Raw genomic sequence first — 27,920 nt, 5'->3', positions numbered from 1 at the left:
AAACAGATACTGAATTGTAAGGGTATCCTTATAATTCTAGCAAAGTATAGGTGACCAATAGGAAACTAAACCACGATTTACAAAATAAGCTTAAAGCACAATATAACTTGACTAAATATTGCAATCACCATTCATATAAGTCACATAATTAGTCAACAGCATCATAGAAAACAAATTTGATACCTTTCACAGAGAAAAGGAGGACCATACTTATTACATGTACCTCAGACAGAACATCTTGCAAAGGCTTCTGGAACACAGGATTTAGCACGTTTACATATGAATACAGAAAACAGCAAGATTATTTGGAGACAGATGACACAGCAAATTGCAAAACGTTGCTGCTTAATAGGTCTAACCCAAATGAAGAGGAAGGGAATGAACAAAGGCCTACAGTAAAAATACAGAACTTAAGGCAGAAAATGTTACTTACTCTGCAAGCAGCTGTTCATGGCATGCATTGTGGTAGATTTACATGCTGTGCATACTACTATCATCTAGTTTTGACCTCCATGGTGGGATAACCCTTTTAAGTCCTCCCATAAATGCATTAATAAAAGGGATCCAGAAAAGTGTTCGCTATTTTGGAGATAATCGGTAACAGAAGCTAAATTAAGCCTAAGGCAAGGTCAGACTTCTGCAGGTGGAGGAAGCAACAGACTAGGTCTTGCACTGTGGATGAGAGTGGTTCGGTTTAATTTGGAAGACAGTAGTGTACGGACATTTTCCACTTAGCCGCATAGCAGGCTCTGGGCCTGCATGCTTCTTTAAGAATAGTCATGCATTTTGTAGTAAGATTGAGAATAGAAGATAGTCAGTTGGGTGAGCGTCTCATGAGGCACTAAACAGGTCAAGAAGGGTAGTGAACCACAGCTGGCACGTTCAAGTGGGGGGCTACTAAGATGATCAGGAGGGATGTTTAAGTTTCCGAAACCACAAATCTAAGAAGTGGGAGGGACACAAATATCCATGACCAATTTATCCATAGTGCATTACTCATGGTTTGTGGAGCCTGAAGGCGAAGCCTGGGTATTCTGTGTTTGACGGTGGCGAACAGGTCTATCTGTGGGACTCCCCAACGGTGGAAGTACAAGATAATGGCTCGTGGGTGGAGCTCCCACTCATGGACTTTATGCATCCTGTTGAGAAGATCTACCAAGTCATTCTCCATCCCGAGAATTTACTGTAACAGAGGATAAATTCTGTGATGCATCGCCCACCGCCAAATTCTCTAGGGTGAAGCAGACAACTAGAATGAGTGTGCCACCCTGCTTCTGCAGATAAAACACGGCAGTCGTGTTGTCCATCCGGACTAGGACTAATTTGTGTAGAAAAGTCGATATGGTGCACACACTTCTGTGCAATGCCTGCAACCCAATGCTTATGGTATTGGTAAGACACTCCTCTAGATGGGTGCACTATACCACTGGTGGGGGTCCAGTTGCATGAGCACTATACCCCTACAGTGTCCAAGTCCATTTTTAGGCACTAAGTGCAGTAAAGAATAAAGAGTAAATAGTCTGGGACTTTGTCATTAGGAGCTCCACAGCACCATAATGGCTTTACTGAATTCTGGGAAGTATGGTAGCAAACTGCGCAGCATAATAAACCCACACTGATACAATGCTCTCAAGAGGGCATCTTAGAGATGCCCCTTGGAAAACGACCAGTCTTTGGTGGGTTCCCTGACTGATAAACACCAGCCTGCCACCACAAGACATGTTTCTGGACCTCTGGGGTGGAAGCCTTCAGTGGAGCTTTAAAGGCCTTGCTGCATTTGTAACACGACCCTATCAAGAGCAGGCCCCCCTTTCCTGTCTCACCCCCGTTTCGGCGGGAAGACCAGTGGGAAAAATTAGAGCAGCCCCTTAAGTGTGCCCACCTCTGCCAACCCCACCCCTCAGTTGGGGGAGGAGAGGTGAAGGCGAGGCACTATTCAATGCCTGCCATCTTGCAGATGGCAGGCACTCTCAAATCAGGATTGGGGATTGTGCCCACTCCCCCACGTGGGGTTAGCACACCTAGGGTGTAGTCACTCTAAGGTCAGTAGCCTATTGGCTTCTGACCTAGAGACCCCTAAAACGCCCCCTAAATAAAGTATTTATTGGCAGCCCTGAACCAAGATGCCAGATTCCCGCAACAGTAGACTGTTCAAAAGAATCACAAAGACAGACTTCGAGCCTGATGAGGAATAATAAATCAGACACATGGAACCACCACTGCACCTGTCTTCTACGGCCCAAGTTAGAGTAGCCCACCGGTTCCAGCGAGATACCCCAGCGCTCCAGAGTCCGAGTCCAATATGGATTGACCCCTCCAGGACTCCGACGTCGCCTGGAGCCTCTGCACTGAGCCCTCCCCCCCTAAACCCCCCCTCCCCCCCATCCATCGCGAGTGACCCGGTAAAGTGAAATCAGACCTCAAAAGGCACCCCCTGCAACCGGCCACCGTGCGCCCTTGATTAGACACCCCGAGCCCTCCAACTTACCTGCCCAGCAAATGCTTCCTCCCGGAAGACTCCCTGGACTGAGCCTGCAGCCAAAACTGGCCACTCCCATTGAACAGAGGGCACTAGATGCCAAATCAGAACCCTGCACCCGGCCGCCCCAGCGCCGCTGTGGGAGCACCTTGTGTGCTAAATCGGATCCCCCTTTTCTCTGAGCTAAATCATAGGAGCTTTACTCCCTCAACCTTGTGGCCTGCTCGTGAGCAGTCACCAACCGGAGGCCCCCATTGGATAACATTGTGCCTCAGCACTTTGCCACCCTAGTGCCGCTGAGAGTGCTTTTTGAGTGCATCCTTGACCCTGGGGGAACCCTTGTTCTAATCCCAGAAACTCAACCTTCAAGACAGTCTACTTACCTCAAAAAGATAACTCCATTTTTCTCCATAGGATTGCATTTTCTTCTGAAAAACGTCCTACGTGTTGAGGGCGTTTTGTATGGAAACCTAAGAATTTGTGTTTTGATTAAAGGATTATGTTACTTACCCATTAACCATCTCTTCTTGGCATGCAGAGCAGAAGATTTACATGCTTTGCCTATTACTGCCATCTAGTGTTGGGTCCGGAGGTTTGCAAGTTGTTTTTCTTCAAAGAAGTCTTTCCTAGTCACAAGGTAAGGAGACTTCTCCTTTCGGTGCTAGTGCTCATGGGCATCGACTCCATTGTTAGTCTGTTTTCCCACAAGAGGGTGAGAATGGAGTAAGTAAGTGTACTATAGAGATGTCCATGTGTATGAATATATAATGAACTGCAACTACAGGTGCCCGTGGAGGCGGGTGGGCGCATGTGAATTTACATCTCCACATGATGCTTACTGGGAAATAATCTGCTCGAGGCATGTGTGCTGTAGACACACATGCTTTGCACAGACTACAAAGCAGTATACTCCCAAAGTGGTGGCTAACCTGTATATGTTGCAGTTGTTTGAAACAATGTTTTAAGTACTGCTTGGCCTACATTAGCTTGTTGTCGTGCTAACACATCTATACAATAGTGTTTCGAAAATGTGAGTGGTGTAGACCATGTAGCTGCCTTAAATATGTCAGCCAGAGGAATGTTACCTAAAAAGGCCATTGTAGCCCCTATTCTGGGAGCGGAATGCGCTCTAGTGGGTATGGATAAGGAATATGCTACTTGTCAGTATGCATCTGTTCTTGGCATGTAGAGCTGCAGATCTACACACCATGCATAGATCGCCATCTGGTGTTGGGCCCGGATGTTTGCACTTGTTTTTGTCCTAGAAAGCCTTTGGAAGTCACGAGATAGGTGACTCCTCCTTTGGATCATAGTGCGCTTGGGCATCGGCTCCATCCTCAGATTGTTTTTCGCCAGCAGGGAAATGATGGAGCTTTGTAAGAACAGGAAAGATGCCCATGTATGCTGTAAGTAAATAAGATAATCCTGGAACAGAAAAAGGTGCCGGGGAGGCGGGTGGGCGCATGTAGATCTGCAGCTCTACATGCCAAGAACAGATGCATACTGGTAAGTAGCATATTCCGTTCAAGGCATATGAGCTGCAGATTACACACTATGCATAGATTGTATAGCAGTATCCCCTCCTAGCGGCGACTGCCAGTATCGGTTGCAGAAGTTTGAAATAATGTTTTGAGTACAGCTTGGCCCACACTAGCTTGTTGATTAGTTCGCACATCTACACAATAGTGGTTTGTGAATGTGTGCAGTGCATACCATGTAGCTGCTCTGCAGATATCATCTAAGGGAATGTTTCCTAAAAATGCCATTGAAGCCCCTGTCTTTCGTGTATTGTGGGCTTTAGGAGGAACAGATAATGTACGTTTTGCTTTGTGGTAGCAACTTTGTATGCATTTGACAATCCACCTAGCTATCCCAGATTTTTATATGGGGTTGCCCTTGTGTGGTGGTGAGAAAGACACGAAAAGTTGTTTGGTCTTACGAAAGGGTTGTGTTCTTTCGATGTAGTAATGCTCTTTTGACATCTAAGGTATGAAGAGCGCTTTCTGTGACTGTTTGTGGCTGCGAGAAGAATCGGGCAGCTCCACAGATTGATTGAGGTGGAAGGGAGAAATGACTTTAGGAAGGAATTTAGGATTAGTTCGGAGAACAACCCTATTATGATGCATCTGCAGAAAGGGTTCCTGAATGGTTAGTGCTTGTAGTTCGCTAACTCTTCGTAAAGAAGTAATGGCTACTAGGAAAGCAACTTTCCATGTTAAGAATTGTAGCTCACATTTATGAAGAGGTTCAAATGGAGGACCCATTAGTCTTGTGAAAACTATGTTTAAATTCCACACAGGTGAAGGTGGTACTCTGAGGGGAATTATTCTTTTGAGGCCCTCCATAAAGGCTTTTATGGCAGGTACTCTGAAAAGTGATAGATGTTCATTATTTTGTAGATATGCTGCTTTGGCAGCAAGATGCAGTCTAACAGATGTGTAGGCTAAGTTGCATCTTTGGAGGTGTAGTAAATAGCTGATGTGTTGGATAGACACATCTAGGGGATTGGTGTTATGACAATATATTACAAAACGTTTCCACTTGGCTGCGTAGCATGCTCTAGTGGTAGGCCGTCTAGCTTCTTTAATGATGTTCATACAGTCAGGGGGAAGGTAATGGTAACCGAATTCTAGGACCTCAGGAGCCAGGTCGCAAGGTTGAGCTGAGCTGGGTCCGGGTGTCTGATCTCTCCATGGTTCTGGGTTAAGAGGCGTGGAGAGAGGTGTAACTTCTGGTGCGGAACTACGGAGAGTTCCAGCAGTGTGGTGTACCACGGTTGTCTGGCCCAAGTTGGGGCAGTTAGGAGGAGAGTTAAGGAATGTTGCTGTAGCTTGCGAACCACTAGTGGAATGAGTGGGAGAGGTGGAGAGACGGAAAAGCGTACGAAAATCTGCCTGACCAGTTCATCCATATCGCATTGCCTTTGGACAATTGGTGTGGATATCTGGGGGCGAAGCTTGGGCATTTGGCGTTTTCATGGGTGGCGAAGAGGTCTATCTGTGGTTGCCCCCACATTTGAAAAAACGGTTGAAGAACTTGCGGATGAAGTTCCCACTCGTGGATCTGTTGTGTTTGACGGCTCAACAGATCGGCTATGGTGTTTTGGACTCCTGGGACATGTTGGGCTAGGAGAACAATGTTCTGAGGTATAGCCCACCTCCATACGTTCTGTGCTAGCTGAGAGCTGCAGAGAGTGTGTCCCACCTTGTTTTTGTATTTAGTACATGGCTGTCATGTTGTCCGTGCGGACTAAGACAGTCTTGCCTGATATTTGTTTTCGAAATGCTTTTAAGGCTAGGAATATGGCTAGTAACTCCAGGTGTTTGATGTGGAGTAACCTTTGTTGAGGTGTCCACCTGCCCTGCATGGTGTGATGTAGTAGGTGAGCTCCCTAGCCAGAGAGCGATGCGTCCATTGTCATAACTATTTGAGGAACTGGCTCTAGGAACGTTCGCCCTTTGGAAAAGTTCTTGGTGTTCCACCACTGCAGAGAGCGAGGAGTACGACCGTCTACCAACATCAGATCTGTTAACTGACCTTGAGTCTGGTTCCATTGGCGTGCTAAGCACTCTTGGAGAGGACGCATCTGGAGTCTTGCATGAGGCACTATGAATATGCAAGAGGCCATCATCCCTATGAGTTGCATGAACACTCGAGCTGGAAGAGAGTGTTACGGTTGGAATTTGTTGAGAAGAGCCTGCATGCTTGCTATCCTGGCTGGAGTGGGATAGGCTAGCGCTCTTGAGGTGTCTATGGTGGCACCGAGGTATTGTGTGTGGGATGATTGCAGATGGGACTTGGTGTGGTTTACTGTGAACCCCAGGTCGTGGAGTAGTTGGATAGTGGCGTGAGTGTGTTGTACACACTGGTATGAGCTGGCTTTTATGAGCCAGTCGTCCAGATACGGGAAGACATGAATGTGCTGTCTTCTTAGGTGTCCCCGCGACCACTGCTAGGCACTTGGCAAACACTCGTGTTGTGACTCCAAATGGGAGTACTTTGAATTGATAGTGCTGACCGTCCACTACGAATCTGAGATACTTCCTGTGAGCAGCGTGAATGGGAATGTGGAAATAGGCATCCTTGAGGACTAGTGTAACAAGGAAGTCGCCCTGTGAAAGCAGAGGAAAGACCTGTTGGAGTGTGATCATGTGGAAATGTTCTGAGTGTATGTATAGGTTTAGGGGTCTGAGGTCTAGAATAGGCCTTAGAGAGTCGTCCTCCTTTGGTATGAGAAAATACAGGGAGTAAACTCCCTTGTTTTGTTGGTGCAGGGGAACTGGTTCTATTGCACTTTTTTGTAGGAGGGAGATTACCTCCTGCTTAAGCAGTAACAAATGTTCTTGTGACATTGGACGCTGTTTGGGTGGTATGTTTGGGGGGAGTGGGTGGGGGGGTATTTGTTAGTTCGAGACAGTAACCTGATTGAATTATCTGTTGCACCCACCTGTCTGAGGTGATGTTGGTCCAGACAGGAAGGAATTGTTGGAGTATTCCCCCGACTGGAGTGGAATGGTCTAGGGGAAATGGAGGGAAGTCATTCGGTGGGGGTGGAGGCAGAGCGGGAGTTGTTGGTTTTGCCTCTGCCTTTGTTGTTGTTCCCCCTGTAACCACCTCCTTGGTAACCTCTAGTAAAGGTGGATTGGGTGGGAGCTTTGTAAGAAGTGGAGGGGCTATCCGAGGAGTAGCCTCTGGGGGCGCTCCTGAAGGATGAGTGACGAAAGGAACGCCTGGGAGCTTGCGACTGCAAGGCTCCCATAGATTTCGCTGTGTTGGTATCCTTCTTCAAATAGATGTTGCTCATCGAATGGTTGATTGAGAATGGAACTCTGGACTTCAGGTTTGAAACCTGAAAAGCGTAGCCAGGCATGCCTACGCAAAAGGACACTGGTGTTTATTGCCCTTGAGGCGGTATCTGCTACATCTAAGGCACAACGGATGGAGGGGTTAGTAATGGTTTTACCTTGTAGGAGTTCATTGGCCCCATTTTTATACCTGTCTGGGAGGTGCTGCATTATGGACTCAAGCTCATCATAATGTGCCCTGTCATACCTAGCTAACAGCGCTTGAGTATTGGCAATGCACCATATGTTTACCGCCTGTGACGCCGTTCGTTTGCCAGAGGCGTCCGGGAGTTTAGACTCCTTATCTGTTGGTGGTGTGTCACCTGATGATTGGGAATTGGCTCTTTTTTGCGCATTGGAGACTACAAGGGAGTCTAGTGGTGCGGGCCTTTAATGTAGGCTGGATCAGTAGGGGCGGCCTTATACTTTTTTTCGATCCTAGTGTTGATGACTCGTGCCCTGACCGGGTCTTTAAAGACCTCTGGTGCATGCCTAATGACCCTCTTAAGCATGGGTAAAATTGAGGTGGACTTGTGTGGTGTCAAAAGTGTCCATGAGAAAAATCTTCCTCCACGGGGTCTGTGTGTAGGTCAACCCCGTGGTACTGGGCAGCTCTGTGGAGGAGCTGGTTAAAGTGTCCTCCGGGGGGGAAGGCCTGGAGGGGTAGATGTCCTCTTGTGGGATGTAAGGGACGTCTGGGATGCTATAATCATCCCAGGGGTCTGGGGAGCCAGTAGGACTAGGGTCCCCTAGTGGTTGATCGTCTGCACCTCCCCCTGCATCATCCGAGGTGTTATCATCATCTACTGGAGTTGGGGATGGTGTAGGAGAGCGGTTTGGTGGGGGAGGGGGAAGAGGAGAAAGGATCCTTAATGGAGAGGTAGCAATATCTCTTTTTAGGTGGCGGAGCCGGTGCAGGTGTATCTAGCAGTCGCTTCCTAAAGCTAAGCATCAAGTGACCAGTCTTAGGATCCTTTACAAGAGTTTTTTGGGTAGGATCTGGGCGAAACAGTTCTGTGGAAGGCAGATCCTTCGGTGCCGATGGTGTTGGTTCCGTAGGCTTTCGACGCCGACTCGGTAGCAATTCTGGGTTTGGAACTGTTCGTTTTCGCAGTGTCTTTGGCCGATGGAACCTGTTTCCTCGGTTCCGAGGTCTTTTTCGGCTTTGAAACATGGAGTCGGGGCCCTTTGGTGGCAGTTTTTTGGTCAGCTCAGAGTGTGTTGTCAGTGTCGAAGAGCCGGTGCCAGTCTTCGGCGCAGAGTGCTTGAATGTCGAAGCAGCGGTCGGCGCGATTGAGGAAGAGGACAGCTTCTTTTTCGGTGCCTGTGGATATTTTTCGGCACCGAGGGTAGGGTGACTCAAGCCAGAGTCACCTGAAGGCTTAGTAGGCTTCTTTACCGTGCCTGGAGGCGGGGCATGGGAAGCAGTCTCTCGGTGTGCACCTGGGCCCGAAGGTGAAGGTGTGACCGAAGCCTTTTTTAGATGGTGTCGAGGGGGAGTTGGGGGTCGACGTCTGTACTCACGACACTCTGTGCTGGAGTGACGTCCTCGACAGCGGAGTCATTGGCATCGGAAGCGCTGACGAGGCCTTCTTCGACATGCCCCTGCTCTGGCACATCGACACCCTCTTGGAAGAGGTCGTCTGTTATCGAAGACGACGAGCGAGCCATGGTTCTTCTAGCTCGTCGGCCCAGAATCATCTTTTTGGAATGGAAGGAGGCGCAAGCTCGACAGTCTCTGGCCTCGTGCTCCGGTGAGAGGCAGAGGTTGCACACCTCATGCAGATTGGTGTGGGCAAACTTCGACCCACATCGTGGACACTTTTTGAATGGCGTCCTTTCCATGAGCCAGAAAAGGCCCAGGTAGGCCCGAAGGTCTTAGTCGACGACCGGAATCGAAGACGAGTCGCCTGGATTGGGAAAACGCAATTGAGACAATACCGTCGAAAAGGAAAGGATTGTGTGTCGAAAGAAAAAAACGGTAACTGTTCCGAACTGGAGCGCGAGAAACACATCCGAGCCCGATGGCGGACAAAAACAATCTGAGGATGGAGCCGATGCCCATGCGCACTATGATCCTAAGGAGGAGTCCCCTACCTCGTGAGTTCCAAAGACTTTCCATGACAAAAACAAGTGCAAACATCCGGGCCCAACACCAGATGGCGATCTATGCATAGTGTGTAATCTGCAGCTCATATGCCTCGAACAGTTTTTTAGCTTTTGCTTAGCATGTTGGAATGCATTTAATAATCCATCTTGAAATGCCAGATTTAGAGCTAGGATTGCCCTTGTGAGGTGGAGCAAATGAGACGAAAAGTTGTTTTGCTTTGCAAAAATGTTTGGTTCTATCTATGTAGTACAATAAAGCTCTTTTGACAAAGCGTGTGAAGAGCTCGTTCTGATACAGAATCAGGTTGATGAAAAAACACAGGTAACTCAACTGAATGGTTTATATGACAAGCAGAAACCCACTTTGGCAAGGCATTTCGGGTTGGTGCGAATAACTACCCTGTCTTTGTAGCGCTGAAACTGAAAGTTTCTTCCAAGGTTAATGCCTGTAGCTCAACAATTCTCCTTAATGAAGTGATTTCAATGAGGAAAGCAACTTTCCATAAAAAACTACAAAGGACAATTGTGCAATGGTTCAAAAGATTAACCTATAAGCCTTGTAAGGACAATGTTCAGATTCCATACATGCGTAGGGGGAATTCTTGGTGGTATTACCCTTTACAAGCCTTCCATAAAGGCTTTAACCACTGGAACTCTATAAAGTGATAAATGTTGCCTGTTCTGCAAATACACAGCTACCGCTGCAAAGTGCAAACGAATAGATGTGTAAGTCGGTCCAGTTTGCTGTAAGTGTAACAGGTAGCAGATAATATTTTGTATAGAAGCATTTACAGGATTGATTGTTATTACAGTAGACAGCAAAACATTTTCACTTTGCTGCATAACAAGCTCTGGTAGTAGGCTTTCTTGCCTCTTTTGGAACAGCCATACAGTCTTGGTGGTAGATTTAAATAAACAAACTCTAGGACTTCAGGATCCAGATCGCCAAGTTTAGTTCTTTGGGATTTGGATGTATGATTTCTCCATGGTTCTACGCGAGAAGCTTGGAAGCGATATGTAGCTTTTGATAAACAACTACTGACAGCTCCAACAGGGTGGTGTATCATGGTCGGGACGGGCCCATGTGGGAGCTACTAGAATTAGTGGGAGGCATGTTTGCCTGAGCTTCCGAACTAGACACGGAATGAGTGGAAGAGGCGGAAAAGCATAGGCAAATATCCCTTACCAGTTCATCCATAGGGCATTACCTTTTTAGAGCGGGTGTGGGAACCTGGAGCAGACGTTTGGGCATTTTGCATTGTTGACTGTGGCGAACAAGTCCATTTGTGGGAATCCCCATTGTTGGAAGTATGGAAGGAGAAGGAGTAGTTTACCTGTAACTCCAGTTCTGTAGTAGGGGTATCTCTGCGATAGTCATAATCATGTGAATAGTCCTGCACATGTGCGTGGACCCCGGAGCACTTCATTAGATATATTCTCTTAAGTTGTCCTCTTCTGCAGTCCTGCATAGACACTTAAGAGATAAAGAAAGACAATGTAGCCTAAAAACAACTAGGCTACACTGGCCATTACTTAATCCTGAAGTGAAAAAGATAGCCAGGAAACACTTAAATTTAACTATTTTACTGAGTTTCACCCATAGAAAAACTCCCCTTCACAAAGATCCTTTTTTGATGATAGAGATGAAGGGTTGGGCAGACAAGCCCCATAGGCTGCCATTACGTGTCTGTAAATGGATACCGTGCCTTCCAGAGACACTCGGTATACCATGATGCACAGCCAAAGGCTAGTTACTTTCAGTTCTTTTTGAAGGCGTATAAAGCAAGGTCTGCTAAGTTATGGACATACTGTTTCATCCACTGGGGAGGAGGGCGGATTGCTTATGACTATCACAGAGATACTCCTACTACAGAACTGGAGTTACAGGTAAGAAACTACTCCTTCTGTAGTAGGGGATATCTGCGTATAGTCAATCATGTGAATAGAATAGCAAGCCCATCTCCAAACAACAAACCCCAGCAGTGGAAGAAACATACAGACCCACTATTGTGCAAATAGATTCCTCAGTGAAGCCTGCCCAATCTGAGCATGTTCCCTGGCATCAGAGTCCAGGCAGTAGTGTTTAGTAAATGTATGGACTGACTTCCAAGTGGCTGCCTTACAGATTTCTGCAATAGGGACGTTACGGAGTAAAGCCGCTGTAGCAGCTTTACCTTTGGTAGAGTGAGGCTTAGGCTTACTAACTAGAGTCTAGTTGGCTTTCTGATAACACAACTGAATACAGGACACGATCCACCTGGAGATGGATTGCTTGGAGGTAGCAAGACCAGTCCTGACAGAGCCATAGTTCACAATCATGAGTCTTATCTAAATAGAACTTCAACACCCTTCTAACAAACATCGAGAGAATGAAGGGATCTCTCAGCAGGAGAGGAAAGATGCTGAAAAAATGTGGGTAAAGAAATAGTTTGATTCACATGAAACTCCGACACTACTTTTGGAAGGAATTTAGGGTATGTCTCATGACTGCCTTAGAAGAATGAAACACAGTGTAAGGCTCTTGACAACAGAGAGCCTGGATTTCACTCACCCTGCGAGACGATGTTATGGCGACAAGGAAAGCTGCCTTCCAGGACAGATGCTGGCGAGAAGCCTTATGAATGGGCTCAAAAGGCTCCCGCATCAGTCTAGTAAGCACTACATTAAGCTCCCACGGAGGTGAAGGACGCCTAATTGGAAGAAACACTTTCTTCAAACCTTCCAGAAAATCCTTGATGACTGGGAGTTGGAAAAAGGAAGTTTGTGAAGGACATTTCCTATACGCAGTTAAAGCTGCTAGGTGAACTTTAATGGAATGAAAATTCAGGCCAGATTGAGCCAAATGTAGCAAATAAGGAAGAATGACATCCTCCTTGCAAGAGGTAGGATCTGCATTCTTCGAGGCACACCAAATGCAAAATCTCTTCCATTTATATGCATAGGAAGTCCGTGTAGATGGTCTTTTCGCTTCTTTTAATATCTCCATACAGTTCTGAGATTTAAATGTCCATACTGCACTAGCTCAGGAGCCATGCTGCCAAATTCAACGACGAGAGGTCGGGATGCACCATCTGCCCTCCGAACTTCATGAGAAGGTCCGGCTGACACGGAAGCCGAAGTTGCGGCAGGAGAGACCGGTGTAGGAGATCGGTGAACCACCACTGACTGGGCCACTCCGGAGCAATGAGGATCATCTTGGCCCGTGATTGGGAAAGTTTGATCATCAGTGTCGGGATCAGGTGAATGGGTGGAAAAGCATAGAGAAAGCTGTTCGACCAGTTGATCCACAGTGCATTCCCCAGTGTCCCTGGCTGGTAGAACCTAGAGGCGAAGTTGCGGCATTTTCTGTTTTCTGTGGTGGCGAACAGATCGACCTCCGGAGTTCCCCATCTTTCGAATATTTCTTGCACCACCTCGTCGTTTAAGACCCACTTGTGATTTTCGAGAACGAGTCTGCTGGGAGCGTCTGCCTAAGCATTTTGCACACCCGGGAGGTGAGTCGCTGTGATGGTCAAGTCCCTGGGCAGAAGCCAATGCCAGATCGCCTGGGCCTCCCAAGACATTGGGATCCCCCCCGTTTGTTTAGATAGAACATAGTTGTTGTGTTGTCCGTCTGTACAAGCAGGGAACTGGTGCGAAAGGAAGGCTGGAAAGCTTTCAGTGCCAAGTGAACAACTCGAAGTTCCAGGAAGTTGATGTGATACGTGGACTCCTTCACGGACCACCTGCCCTGTATCTGTAGGTGATCCAAATGCACACTCCAGCCGCGGAGAGACGCATCAGTCACGATGGTCTGTGTTGGAATCTCCTTGTGGAAAGGAGTCTGAGGAGATTGTGTGGAGAGCACCACCATCGTAGAGACTGGATGGCTTGCTGCGACAACATAATCCTGTCCTCCCAACTCCCCTGTTTCTGGTTCCACTGATCCTCCAAACATTCCTGCAGAGGCCGCATTCGGAGGCGTGCATGAGTGAGAAAAATGCACGATGCCATGGAGCCCAGGAGAGAGCACACCTTCCTCACCGTCGGGAAGGGTATGGTCATGAGAGTCTCAGCCTTCCGAAGGACTGATAAGCGTCTCTCCCCCGAAGGACACACGCTTGCCTTGCGACTATCGATGGAGGCTCCCAGATACTGCAGACACTGGACAGGAGTCGGGACAGACAGAGATTGATGTGTAGACCTAAGCGATTCAGCAGAACGGACCTCCTGTTGAAATGCAGTTGTGCTTCCAGAAACGTGGCTGCCTTGATCAGCCAGTCATCCAGGTATGGATAGACGAACACTGCTCTTCCGGAGGTGTGCTGCGACTACTGCCATGCATTTAGAAAAAGTCCTGGGCGCGGACTTCAGGCTGAAGGGCAGCACGGCATATTGGTAGTGATTGGTGCCAACCAGGAACCGTAGGAACTTGCGATGTTTCCTTGCTAGGGGCACATGAAAATATGCGTTTCAGATCTATGGCACATAGCCAGTCTCCCTGATGCAGTTGAGGGTAGATCTGATGCAGGGATAACATGCGAAACTCTCTGCGGATCCAGTTGTTCGCTTGCCGGAAGTCGAGAATGGGTCTGAATTCGTTCTTGCCCTTCTTGCGTAAGAGAAAGAATCTTGAATATAGACCTTGTCCCCTCTGGGTAGGAGGAACCAGTTCTATCGCCCTTTTCCTTAGCAGGGTATCGGCCTCCACCTGAAGCTCGCGCAGCCGGTGTTGAGAGCGAATTAGCGGTATCGATGGAGGAGGGCTGGTGAAATGTAGACAGTATCCATTGCGAACAATATTCTATGTCAGGACCGGAGGCTCCGATTATGTTTCTCATTTCTTTACTGAAGCTCACAGCAACCAATGAAAACACAAACAAAAACCATGTGATCAACCATAGAGTCCCAGGGTATATAAGGTCCCTGCATGAACAGAGTCCTCTTTCTTTGCTGCTCCGCAGCCAGTTAAGTGCTTTTACCCTCTTATCTTCATTGATAGCTTAAGGGCATTATATGTTTACATCTTATTACTGAGCATTTAATGTGTTTTGGTGCGTAGATTGTGTATGCTTGCCTCGTACTGCTGTCGGTAGAATTTTCATCGAGCGCGCCGTCCGGATCGGCCCCCTGCAGAGTCTTGCCATTACGAGTGCATCCCACGCTCACTCCCCGTAGTGCATGTGAAGGGCTGCGCGTCTTACGGGGTTATCGTGCGCGTTCCTTTGGAGGCGCTTGGCGGTTCGGAGTTACTGTTGCCTTCGATCGTTGTTCGCAGCGCGTCTCGCGCTTGTGGTGTCCAGTGGAGCGGGAGGCACCGGGGAGCAAGGACGGGCATCTCTTTGACGCGCAGTCCTGTTTCTATTGTTAACGAGCAACCGTTCCGCGCATGCGTGGCCACCATCTTTGCCTCTGTGTTCACCCGGGAGGCTTTGATGAATGCTAGAGCTGCGTTTTGAGCTCCTGACCCTGTTTTAACTACAGTTTAATTCAGACTGATTTAAAAAAGGATCATTTTTGCTCCCCATTACGCCCTGCACCTTGAGACTGGGTGGGGCTGTACAATACAGTATAGGCTTTGCCTAGAGTGGTACTTGTTAAACTTCCTCATTCCGCATCTTAATTCTGGTTCTCAAGAACCTTCAACAGGATTGTTAAGCCTGCCTGGGGTTGCCACTCCCCCTGACCTCCTACAATTCCATATCCTGTATAGATATTTACAGCCTTGAATCCACACTCTGTGTGCAAAATGGCTGAGTATTATGAAGAGGACTATTATTACTATGAGGGGGAACCCTCTGGGTCAATGGAACAGGACCTCGTAGAGGCATTGGACGCAGGTGCCCAACATTCAGTTAACAGAGCGTTAGTGAGGGCTATTGAACCCCTAAAAAGGCACCTTTGCACTTATGCCAAGCAACAAGGCTGGCTTCCTTCCACAGGCTCTTGCCCCAGGAGTGGGCACGGAATGACCAATCCGCACGCACCAGATTTTGCTCGACTGGCCTAGTCCATGGCTGACCGGGAACACACTATCCCTAGCAGGGAAGCCACGATTACGGAACTTCCTCAGGACACTGACCAGGACACCTTCAGATCCTTCTACAGATCAAGAAGAGGCCCCTAGACCTGCTAAGAAGGCGAGGAAGGAGAAGCACACTGAGAAACCTTCAACTCCCAAGGTATTCACTTTTGAGCCATCAGACCTTATCCACCCAAATTCCTCGGCCTGGCTCCCGTCCCAGGAGGTGGCAGGTTATGTGCATGCCCACATTAGACAAGCGTTTGATAAGGACATGCGAGCTAGACTTTGGTCAGGATGCCCTAGACCAGATCTGCCCGGTAAGGTAGCGGAGATAACCGTAGTAGATCCGTCCATGCTAACCTACCCAAAAAGTATACTAAGGACCCCAAGAAGGGCCTTGAACGGTCGTGGAGATCCTGTCACGATAAACTCTTAGATACTATCGGTCCTTTGACCAAAATTCTTGAATTAGGATTCCGTGCCAAAGAGTCTCAATCTGCAATCGATCCAGAGGAACTGATTGGCTGGGCACAAAGGGTAGCCTGCCAGCGCCAACTATGCATTATCTGGAAGCGCCGTCGCTCTATCCTGCTGAAATTAGATCCTAAGCTCGCTCAGCTATCAAGTACAGAATCGGGCCGTTTGGCCCAGGGAATGCTGTTTGGACAACCTTTTCTGAAGGAGTTAACAAAATGTGTGGCTAATTTCAGCGGCTTGGACAAAGCCCAAAGATCCCTTAAGCGAGAATTCCGCCCGGTTTTCAGCAGAGCCGGACGCTTTCAGTGGCGCTCGTTCGGCCGTGGCTCAAATCAAGGCACCCCACGTGGCCAGCAAAGAGGAGGATATCAAGATTCAGGTTCCAATACCTCCTCCTTCTACCCCTCTCGAAGATCCCGGAACAAATTCCGCAGAGGCAGGTTTGGCGGTAATTCCGGTGGTCAGTAAGACTCCGGAAACTCAGGTGAGCTTGATTCCCTGTTCCGAGGTGATTTTGGGGGGGAAAATAATGTGTTTGACAGATGGCGCGAGATCTCTTAGGATGCTTGGGTGTTAGAAACTGTACAAGGGTACAAGCTAGAGCTGTACGATTCCCCATTCCAGGACGTGCACCCACACCTGCTGTCTTTTCCAACGAGATCAGAACTATCGCAACAGAAATAGAGTCCCTACTGCGGAAAGGCGCGATAGTGACTTTCACTCTCCACCATCGTGGTTTTTAAAGCAATATCTTTCTAGTGGAGAAGAAAGGGGGTGGGTCCAGACTGGTGTTGAACCTCAGATTTCGATTAATGGATTGTTTACAGACACTTCAAGATGGAAGGTATCCATCTATTACGTGACCTCCTCCAGGAAGGAGACTAGATGGTACGACTGGACCTGAACGATGCGTATTTGTCCATTCCCATATTTCCCCCTCATCGCCGGTTTCTACAGTTTCTATGGAAAGGGTTTTGCTACGAGTACAAAGTTCTCCCATTCGGCCTGTCGTCGGCACCATGGTGCTTCACGAAGCTTCTAAGACCAGTGGTAGAGTCGCTCAGAGCCCGGGGAGTCAGTCTCATAATATATCTAGACGACATAATCATTATGGTGACATTCCCCAACTAGTTCAGACACACCTTACTTGGGCGATCAGTCTATTGCAGAATTTGGGGTTCATTGTGAATCTACAAAAAATCGGTGCTGACCCAGACTATCGAATTCCTAGCTTTCCTAGTCAACTCCTTGACTTGCCAACTCTTGCTTCCAGGGCCAAAGATCAGGACTATCAAATGGGAACTGAGGTCTACACTTCACAAGCAGACGATATCCCTGAGATCATTAGCCCAAATAGTGGATTTACTGGCCTCTTCCATTCAGGCGATCTTCCCGGGTCCCCTTTACTACCGGGCCTTTCAGCGGCTCAAGATCCGCCATCTACAAAAAGGCCTCAATTACTCAGAAAAGATTCCTCTCTCAGAAGAGGCAAGGCTGGAGATGAACTGGTGGTTAAACTACATGGAGGCCTGGAACGGCCGGGTGCTATTCAGGTCAACTCTAGATGTGATAATCGAATCAGATGCCAGCCGGTGGGGTTGGGGAGCCCGTTGCAGCCAATTGTCCACGGGTGGTCGTTGGTCACTGGAAGAGCTACATCAACTGCCTGGAACTATTAGCTGGGTCATTTGCGATCCGATGACTATCTCCCCAGAAGACAGATTGTTGTATCCTTCTTCGGATGGACAACATATCGGCGGTTCGGTATGTCAACAAACTGGGCGGTACCAGGTCACGGATGTCAGCAGAGATTGCCAAAGACTTTTGCCACTTCTGTCTTAGGAACAGAATCTTGGTAGTAGCGGAATATCTTCCGGGCTACAGCAACGAGGTGGCAGATTGGCACTCCCGCCATCTACAGGACTCAAGCGACTGGATGCTGTTTCCCCGAGAATTTCAGAACCTGACCCATCTATGGGGTCACTGTCAGACTTGTTTGCATCCCATAACAGACAGGTTTCCCAGTTTTTCAGTTGGAGGCCGGACCCAGAAGCTCTGGCCACTGATGCATTCCTACAGGAGTGGCAGACATCCCTGTGTTATGCGCTTCCCCCGTTTGATGATTTCAAGGGTTCTAGCACGAACCAGGGCTTTTCGGGCTGAACTCCTCTTGATCATTCCGTTATGGAGGGCACAAGCATGGTTCCCGGTCCTTCTGGAAATTAGTTGTGCAATCCCAGTTTTTTCCCTTGGATAGAGAACTTACTGCTGGACCCTCTTCAGAATCCTCATCCACTGGTGATATCGGGCCAACTTCCTCTAGTGGCCTGGCGGGTTTTAGGGACAGATGGAAGGTTCCGGGCCTTTCACGCGAGGCTGACTGATCAATGAGGCCTGGTCGGCCAACACCCATACAAGATATGCTTCCTCTTGGAAGAGATGGTGTGATTGGTGCTCTCAACAGGACGTGGATCCCTCTAAAGCACATGTCTCTTTCATTGTCAATTTTCTGACCTCTATTTTATCCACAGGTTGGGCATACAGAACAGTCAACAACTTTCAGTCCGCCATATCGGCAGGTCATTTGCCCATAGATGGCAAACCCATTGGTGAACATCCGTTGGTGTGTAAGCTACTTAGAGGCATAAACATGGTCAAACCTCCGTGTTCTAAATACTCTCAGTTGTGGGATGTTTCCATTGTCCTTAAGTTTCTGGAAGCGTGGCCTTCCAATAAGTACTTATCCCGTAAACAACTCTCAGCTAAATTAACGATGCTCCTATGTCTAGTTTCTTCTAAGCGAGTCTGACATACGTGCATTGGACTTAGCGGGGCGTAGGTTTTCCCCAGGAGTGACCTTTACCTTGTCTAGAAGAACTAAGTGTAACACTGTATCTGTCACCTACCCAGCTCTTCCAAATAATCTCAAGCTGTGCGTGATGCAATGTGTTAAAGATTACGAGGTAAGTACAGCAGAATTTCGTACAGATATGCAAGGTCAATTGTTGATTGCTCTGCAAAAACCATTTCGCCCGGTGGCCCCAGCTACATTATCTCGATGGATGCGTTCGTTCATGGGCAAAGCAGGGATTGATATTTCCAGGTTTGGGGCACATTCAGCCCGTGGGGCACATTCAGCCCGTGGAGCTATGGCTTAAAAAGCATATTCATCAGGTGTCAGCCGGTCAGATATCATGAATGCAGCTGACTGGTCTACTGAACATACATTTAAAGCATTTTATTACTAACCTATTGTCGATGTGGCTTCTGTGGTGGTGGCTAAGCTTTGAACAAGCATAATCGGAGCCTCCGGTCCGGACATAGAATTAAAAATATACGAACATTCGTGACAAGAATTTTCAATTCTATTAAGGACAACAGAGGCGAGGATTATCCCACCCAGACGATATTCTGCATTATAGGTTATATTATCTGTTTGATCATGCTATTGTATATTGCATAAATTTGAATGTTTTCCCACCCCCTTTGTTTTGTACAAGCTATGCATTGTTGATATTTTACCAAGTGGTTATGAATGGCTGTTACAGGGTGTTTCTCTTTTATTCCAGGTGCTGAGTGTGAGAAAGTGCCATCTTTCTTGCATGGTATGCCCCCACTTTTTGCTGAATTGCTGAATGTACTTTGACTGAGTGTGCCCTGGACTCCTGCCAATCAGGTTCCCAGGGCCTATGTTCCTTCCCTAAAACACACAAAACCCAAATTGGCAAACCCTGGCCACATGTCAGCTCCTGGTAAATGGTACCCAGGGCCTTGTTACCAGGGAAGGCCTCTAAGGGCTGCAGCACTTATTGTGCCACCCTTAGAGGCCATTTACCCTAACACAAACACACTGCCCTTGCAGGCTGAGTGTCTGGGTACAAGACAAAAAGAATCGACATGGCCCACATCCCTGTGTGCCATGCCTACAACCTACACTGCCCTGGCATACATCAGCCACCCCTCTAGCTGGGTGCCCTATGCCAGTGGTGTGGGCACAGGAGCATGAGCTCTGTGCCCCTACAGTAGCCAGGTCCATTCCTGGGCACTGTAAGTGCAGTGCTGCCATTTAAGAGTTTATGGTGCTGAGAGTTCGTCAAACACGAACTCCATAGCACCATAATGGCAACACTGAAGACTGAGAAGTTTGGTATCAAACTTCAGCACATTAAACCCACACTGATGCCAGTGTGGGATTTAATGTACAAAGCACTGCAGAGGGCATCTTAGAGATGCCCCCTGAAACCTAACCTACAATCTACATCTTGTCTGAGAGCTGCCTAGGCTGCCACACAACAGACATGTTGCTGGACCCCAGGGAGGAGAGCCCCTGCTCTCCTGGGCCTGCAACAATGCACATCCTGGGCGAGGTGCTAGGTCTCCTCCCCAGGATGGGCAGGGGGAAGCTTCAAAGGCATGCCGCCTTTGTGAGCTTCTCCAGGCCACTTGCTGTACCCAGCAACTGGCCCCCACCGGTTCTCAGCCCCACTCTGGCAGGAAGACTGGCCGGAAACCCCAAGTAAGGACAGGGGATGTGTCAGCCTCTACCAACCCCACCCCTCAGGTGGGGGGGGCGAAGTGAAGCACATCTCCGGGCTCTCGCCATCTTGAAGATGGGAAGCCCTGCCCAATCAGGACTAGGCTACTGCCCCCCTCCCACAGGAGAGTGGCAGGATAGAGGGTGTACCCACCCCAGGGCAGGGACCCATTGGTCCCTGCCCTTTACCTACCTGTAACGCCCCTAAATCTAGTATTTAGGGGCACCCTGAACCTTCCTTCCTCAGATTCCGAAAAAGCAAAGAAGAACGAGAAGAAAAAAGACCTGCTGTGCAGCTGCTAAGAGGAGGAAGACACCAACTGCTTTGGCCCCAGCCCTACCGGCCTGTCGACCCTCGAACCTGCTCCTGCTAAATCCCAGCACCTCCTGTGGCCAGCAACCTCACAAACCCTGGAGGACCTGGCTACCTTGTGACTGAGCATCTGGGACTCCCATGAGCAGTGGCTCTGCTCAAAGCAAGTTTCTAACCCCTGGCATCAGCTCGGAACAGTGAACACTGCACACTCTGCAGCTGCCAAGCCTGGCCTGTGCCGGAGTGGACAAAGACCCAGAGGACGTCCCCCCCCCAGCGACTGTGACCCCGAATCCAGCACCCAAGGACCCACCTCGACGCTCCTGACGACGCCTGCAGCCTCAGAACCAGTGACCCCCCTCAACCGCGATCAACAGAGGGTAAGATTTCCCGACATCAAAAGGCACCCGTGCACCCGGCGCCCTGCGGCCCCCTGTGCCCAACTCCTGGGTACCTACCTATCCTCCAACTACCCAACTTATCTCTAGAAGTGGTGGTGGCACCCGAAGAATCTTCGTCCCCGAGCTTGCAGCCTTTGTTCGTCCTTGAGCTTTCCCCATTGAAATCCATTGAGCGCCTGAAGGCTTAAAAGCACCCTGCACCCAGCCGCCCGAGCAGTGCAACTTCTACTCCTACCTACTTCCCCATTTGCTTGAGCAAGTGACCAGGAGCCCAGCTCCCACAGCCGCGTGGCCTGCTAGTCAGCAGCCACCAACCAAGGCCCCCCTGCCTCCCATAGGATAACATTGGGCCTAACTCACTCTGCACCCGGCCGCCCCAGTGCCGCTGAGGATGTAACTGTACCAACCTGACCCTGGGAGACCCTTCCCCGCCCCCCCTCCGAGTCTGTGCCCAGAACCTTAACTCTGCCGGTCGAGTACTTACCCAAGAGCCGATAACTCCCTTTTCTTCCATAGGGTAACATTGACTGGAGTTTCTGAAAAACTTAAAATATTAACCTAAAATCAACCGAGTAACGAAAACGGAAATACTCACCTGCTATTAGGAGAGATCCCAGTGCTGGATCTTGGTGTCCAGCACTGACCATGAAAAGTACTTACAACCGTACTTACTACTAACCCAATTTTCTTCCATAGGAAATCATTGACTTTCTGTGAAATTTCTTCTGTGTCGATTTTTGCAAACTACAAATATTCTTTAAAAATCGTGCCAACTGTGAAAACGTAATTACTTACCTGATTTAGGTAGAGGTTCCAGTACTGAGCCTAGGAGCCCAGCCCTGGATTACAAAAGTAACGAGAACATACTTTACCCGTAACTTTAATTTTCTTCCATAGGGAACCATTGACTGTTTTTCTATGAAATTTCTTCTAAGTGTCGATTTTACAAACTTATAAATATTCCTTAAAAATCACCTGTATAACTTAAACACAGTTTCTCAACTGCTTACAGGTGGTACACTAGTGCTGGATCCAGGATCCAACACTGACCTAGAAAAAGTAACCATAACCCCACTTACCTACCAAGTGAATTTCCTTCCGTAGGATAACATTGGTAATTTGATCAGAAAAAGTTTCTAAGTGTCAACTTTTAAAATGGCAAAATATTGTTTAAAAATCACAACAGTAACTTAACCGAATTTACTCACTTGTTTCCAAGAACTGTCCCAGGACTGAATCTAGGATCCAGTCCTGGAGTTAGAGAAATAATCCTGAAAGTAATCAAGTGCACATAACTTGAAATTCCCATTCAGCTCAAAGTATTATTGTGTTTGAAATTGTGTTGCCTATTGCAACAACCTGCAACTATTATCTGCAAAAGTCAATTGCCTATTGAAAAGTATTTAACTAAAGCATCTCATTCTGAGAAAGTATATTTTGATACCTATTGTTGGTTCTAAAATAAAACAACCATATAGTTTTATATACAAACCATTGGCCTAGAGTTCAGTTCTTGAGTGTGCGAGATCATTTGCTGACTGAGTGTGTACAACAAATGCTTTACACTGTCCTCTGATACTGCCTTACTGCTCAACCAAGCTACCACTTTAGAGAGTAGGGTTATATCTAACTTTAACCTCTGCCAAACCTCTGGGGACTGTGGACTCTGTGCACACTGTACCTATTTGGGAACAGTATATACAGAGCCACTTTCTCACACAGAGCAAGTAAAGCTTGACCATGTGGCTGAATAGTATGCAGTTCGCGTCTACGCGACGGTGAATTCTGGACCGGGTTCCAGTTAGAATGTACAGCCCTGTTGGGCCTTCAGTTGTTGGTTGAAACAGTCCTAGTCTGCCGGTGATTCTTCAGGAGCAGGTCGTGAATGGACTTAACTGTTATGTTTACAAAGAAAGAGGACTATGTTCATGCAGGGACCTTATATACCCTGGGACTCTATGGTTGATCACATGGTTTTTGTTTATGTGTTTTCTTTGGCTGCTGTGGTCTTTAGTACAGAAATGAGAAGCATAATCCTCGCCTCGGTTGTCCTTAATAGAATTGAAAATTGTCACGAATGTTCGCAAATTTTTAATTCAGAACCCAACTGTTCTGAGTTATCTTTTTCCACTCTGCCAGATAATTTTGAATGCTTCCCCCCTCCCCCCCCACCGGAGTGGGCAACAGTAGAGGGGGAAGTAACCCTTCAGGGCTTGGAACCCGCTGGGGCCTTTTTCCCTGGTGTCAACTGCTGGTTAGACCTTCCTCTCGACTGGCGTCTTTGAAATGGCTGTTGAAACTGTTGCTGCTGTCCAGACTGACTGCCCTGCCCACGCTGGAATCGCTGAGAGGAATAACGCAGTTGGAAAGGGCGGAAATTCCTATGCTGCTCCTTAGGATTCTCCAAGCCAACAGCTTTGAGGGTTTCCATCTCCACCTTCATGCGGGCCATCTCCTCGTCCGCATGGGAACCAAAGAGGGTGGTACCCAAGAATGGAAGGTTCGCGATACACTGTTGAGCCTCTGGTTTTAAATTGGTGAGACGCAACCAGGAATGCCGGAATGTAACACCATGGCAATACTCGTGGGCTGCAAGGAGAGGTATCCGCTGCCACGCTGATAATCTGATTAGAGACCATCAGCCCCTCGTTGAGTACCTCCTGGAAATCCTCCCGTTTGTCCCTAGGTAGGAGGTCTAGGAACTGGTGAAGAGACTCCCACAAGGCAGTGGAGCTAGCCGCTTTCACTGATGTTGCTGCAGTGTTGCAGACCTTTCTCCCCACAGAGTCCATCTTACGGCTTTCCTTGTCCGGAGGGACTGTGGACGAGGGGGCCGTAGCATGCCGCTTCTTTGCTACCACCAAGATGACTGTATCGGGGGGGGGGGGGGGGGGGTTAGGGTTCAGCCCGAAGAAATGCAGGGTCAGAGACCGGGGGGCGGTATTTCTTTTGGAGCCTCGAAGGTGCAGATTTTACCAAGGAAGGTGTAAGGAATAACTCCATCGCCGGTTCCTCCAATCCGGGTACTAAGGGAAGCAGAGGGTGTCAAAAATCACCGACGTAGTGGGAGTAGGCACAGACAACACAATGCCCAGTTTCGCAGCTCCCCTCACAAGAACGTCCTGGAATGTGGCAATGTCATCAACAGGTGACACTCAGCAGTGGCGAGTCCGATAATGTGGGAGTGTATCTTCCCTCACTAGTGGATGCTGTGTCCCCAGTATATCGCGAACGAGATCTCTCGTGAAGACGGCGCAGGTGAGACCTTGTAGAAGAACAGGGCCGGCTGCGAGAGCAAGGTCTTGGCTGTGACCGTGACCTTGCCCTTTCAGGTTCTGCAGGTGGCTGAGACGGAGGAGGCGGAGGAGGAGTAGGAGTCCTGGGCCGCGGAGGCGGTGACTGACTAGGAGCCACAGGCTGACCAGGAGAAGGTTCCAGTGTCCTAGTCGGAGAAAAGGTCCTGGAACACTCAGAGTCAGAGGTAGATACCACCCTTCTCCGTTTGCAGGCGGACCTTGAAGAGGGGGTCCTGGATGTAGTGCCTCTTGACGGCGAGCGTCGACGTCGTCGTGACCTAGAACTTGATGTCGACGTTGAAAGGCTGACCACAGAAGGAGACTTGTCCCTCGACGTCGAACTACGATGATACCTCCTCGACGTCGAACTTCTTCTCTACGTCAAACGTCTCATCGACAATGAGCGGCGGGGTCATCGACGGCGAGCGCCGATATCTCCTTGACCCAGATCGACGGCAATGGTGTGTCGACATTGACCGGGATGTCCGTCGTCAACCTCACCCGAGGCCTCAACGTCCGTCCCCTTGACCTTGATCTTCGACGTAGCTTCCGCCCCGAGTCGACGGGGATCATGTCGTCATACCTGGTCTCGACGTCGATGTTGTTAACTTCGACGTCGACCAGTACCGGCGTCGTTTCTGAGCCTTCTTTCGACTGGGGAGCCCCCCCAGAGGCCGACGCATGGGTCTTGGAGGAGGACTGGCTCTCTCCTTGACAAGATGTCCCACCTGCAGCCTGTTGTCTTCTCTGCTCCAGGCCTTGAAAACAAATCTTCTCTCTGTCACGCAGGGTCCTCCTGGAGAAGAATTTACAGATGGCGCAGGATTCAGGAACATGTAAAGTAGGCAGACAGAATACAAACTCTGTGGGCGTCCGACTTGGCCTTCTTCCTGCCACATTCAGGGCACTTGTAGAATAAAGATTGCGTTTTGACAAGAAAAATGTAGGGCTAACTGGCCAAAAAAGACAGCAAAAGGAAGGAAAAGGCCAAAGACATCGAGTAAGACACTCAAACTAACTTTAGAAAGCTTAATTATTGAAAAATATACCACTCAAGGTAGAGCTCAATGCTCCCGGGTCCTGCAAGCAGGAGCCGGAACAAAGAACTGAAAGTAACTAGCCTTTGGCTGTGCATCATGGGATACCGAGGGTCTTTGGAAGAATTGTTAAAGGCACGGTATCCATTTAGAGACACATAATGGAAGCCTATGGGGCTTGTCTGTCCAACCCTTCATCTGTATCATGAAAAAAGGATCTTTGTAAAGGGGAGTTTCTCTATGGGTGAAACTCAGTAAAATAGTTACATTTAACTTACCTGGCTATCTTTTTCACTTCAGGATGTGGTAATGGGCGCGCTAGCCTAGTTGTTTAAGCTACATTATTGTTTTTCTTTATCTCTTAAGTGTCTATGCAGGACTGCAGAAGAGGACAACTTAAGAGAATATATCTAATGAAGTGCTCCGGGGGTTCACGCACATGGGCGGGACTATTCACATGATTATGACTATACACAGAGATCCCCTACTACAAAACTTGGGGATGAAGTTCCCACTAGTGAATTTGCCGCCTCTCTCTGCTGAGGTCAGCAATATGATTGTTTATCCCTGGAAGGTGTTATGCCAGAAGATAAATCCTGTGATGGATTGTCCAATTTCAAGGGGCTCGAAAGATGTGTGGCAGTTGGGAGTGTTTGCCCCCCCACTTCCCCCCCTCTTTTTGTACATAGTACATTGCTGTCATGTCTGTACGAACTAGGACAACTTTGCCTATCAGGTAAGTTTGAAAAGCTTTGAGTGCTAGAAACACTGTTAGAAGCTCTAAACAGTTGATGTGGAGGCTTTTGGGCTAATCTTGGAGATGAGCATCCCAACCTGTCAGAGATGTGTCTGTTGTGAGCACTATCTATGGAATAGGGTCGATTAAAAGCTGTCTTTTTGATACATTTTGTGGACTCCACCACTGCAAAGAGCGATGGGTGCAGCCGTCTACCAACACTAGATCGGTTAATGGACTCTGCGACTGATGCCCCTGACGTGCTAGGCACTCTTCTAGGGGACGCATGTCAATTGCGATGCAAGACACCATCATTCCCCAGGAGTTGCATGAACACTCTGGCTGATAATGTTTGGTTGGATTGAAACTGTGGTATCAGACTGAATGTTAAGAATTCTGGCTACTTTGGGAGCAGCTAGAGCTTTGATAGTGTCTAGAGTGGCCCCTGGGTAAGACTGCATCGGTGAAGGAAGCAGGTGAGATTTCTGTGCATTGACCGAGAACCCCAGCTGATGAAGTAGGTCTATTGTGGTCCGAGTGTATCGTAGACAGCTTTTATAAGTGCTGGCTATGATGAGCAAATCGTCCAAGTAGGGGAAGACGTGAATATGCTGTCTTCTGAGATGAGCTGCGACTACTGCCAGGTATTTGGTAAATACTCGGGGAGCAGTAGCCACTCCAAATGGGAGTACTTTGAATTAGTAATGTTTGCCTGCTATCACAAATCTGAGGTATTTGCGTGAGCTGGATGAATTGGAATATGAAAATATGTGTCTTTTAAACCTAGAGTAGACATAAAATCTCCCTTCTGTAAAAGTGGAAATACTCGTTGAAGGGTTTCCATGTGAAAATGTTGCGATAATATATACTGTATAAATTGAAGAATCCTGGCACTCTAAAATTGTAACAATTAGTAGGTGTATAACCTTGGTCGATCTATATGTACATGACAAAATTTGTCATGTATCTATAGAGATCGACCAAGGTTATACACCTACTAATTGTTACAATTTTAGAGTGCCAGGATTCTTCAATTTATATAGTTGTACACACGAACCCTCCTGGGTTTTGGTGTTTGTCTGCACCCTTGGTAGTGGGGTGTTAGTAATCCTGATTGGCACAATTACTTTTTGGATTCTATGTCTTTGGACACTAAATTTGTTGGTTTCTTATACCTCATTAGCCCTGTACACTTCTATTTCTCGTCAGATGTGCGACTCGTTTATACACCACTACCTTTGTTTTTGTACATTGATCGTATATATTGGTTTAACTCCCTGAGATCCAGAATAGGTCTTAAGGAGCCGTCCTTTGGGAATCAGAAAATAAAGGGTAAACCCCTGAACCTTGGTACAGTAGTGGAACTGGTTCTATGGCTCCTTCTAATAAGAGATTGCACTTCCTGCTCGAGCAACTGCAAGTGGTCTGAAGACAATCTGTGAGCGAGACGGCATGTTGGGAGAATTGGTGGTAAGCTCCAGGCAATAACCAAGTTGGATAATTCTGATCACCCATTTGTCGGTTGTTATAGATTGCCAAATGGTGGAGAAACTTCTCAAGTCTTCCTCGAACAGGTGTGGTATGGTTGGAGGGAAGTGTGGGGAGGTTACTGCTTATTAGGGGAATGGGAGTTACGGGGGTGTGGGGCTCTTACCCTCGTCTATAGAGTGGTCTCCTCTATATCCTCTAA

The 27,920-nt window shown here is 48.1% G+C and overlaps 1 protein-coding gene across 1 annotated transcript in view; it reads right to left on the bottom strand.

Moving 5' to 3' along the window:
- The window catches only part of MED13 (mediator complex subunit 13), a 1,552,815-nt gene that overhangs the window by 1,115,918 nt on the left and 408,977 nt on the right, over positions 1 to 27,920 (bottom strand). The window lies entirely within an intron of this gene.

This window comes from Triturus cristatus, chromosome 3_2, assembly GCF_964204655.1.
Source record: "Triturus cristatus chromosome 3_2, aTriCri1.1, whole genome shotgun sequence".
NCBI lineage: Eukaryota > Metazoa > Chordata > Amphibia > Caudata > Salamandridae > Triturus > Triturus cristatus.
The sequence above is the reverse complement of the archived record's forward strand: the minus strand, read 5'-3'. Positions and strand labels throughout refer to the sequence as shown.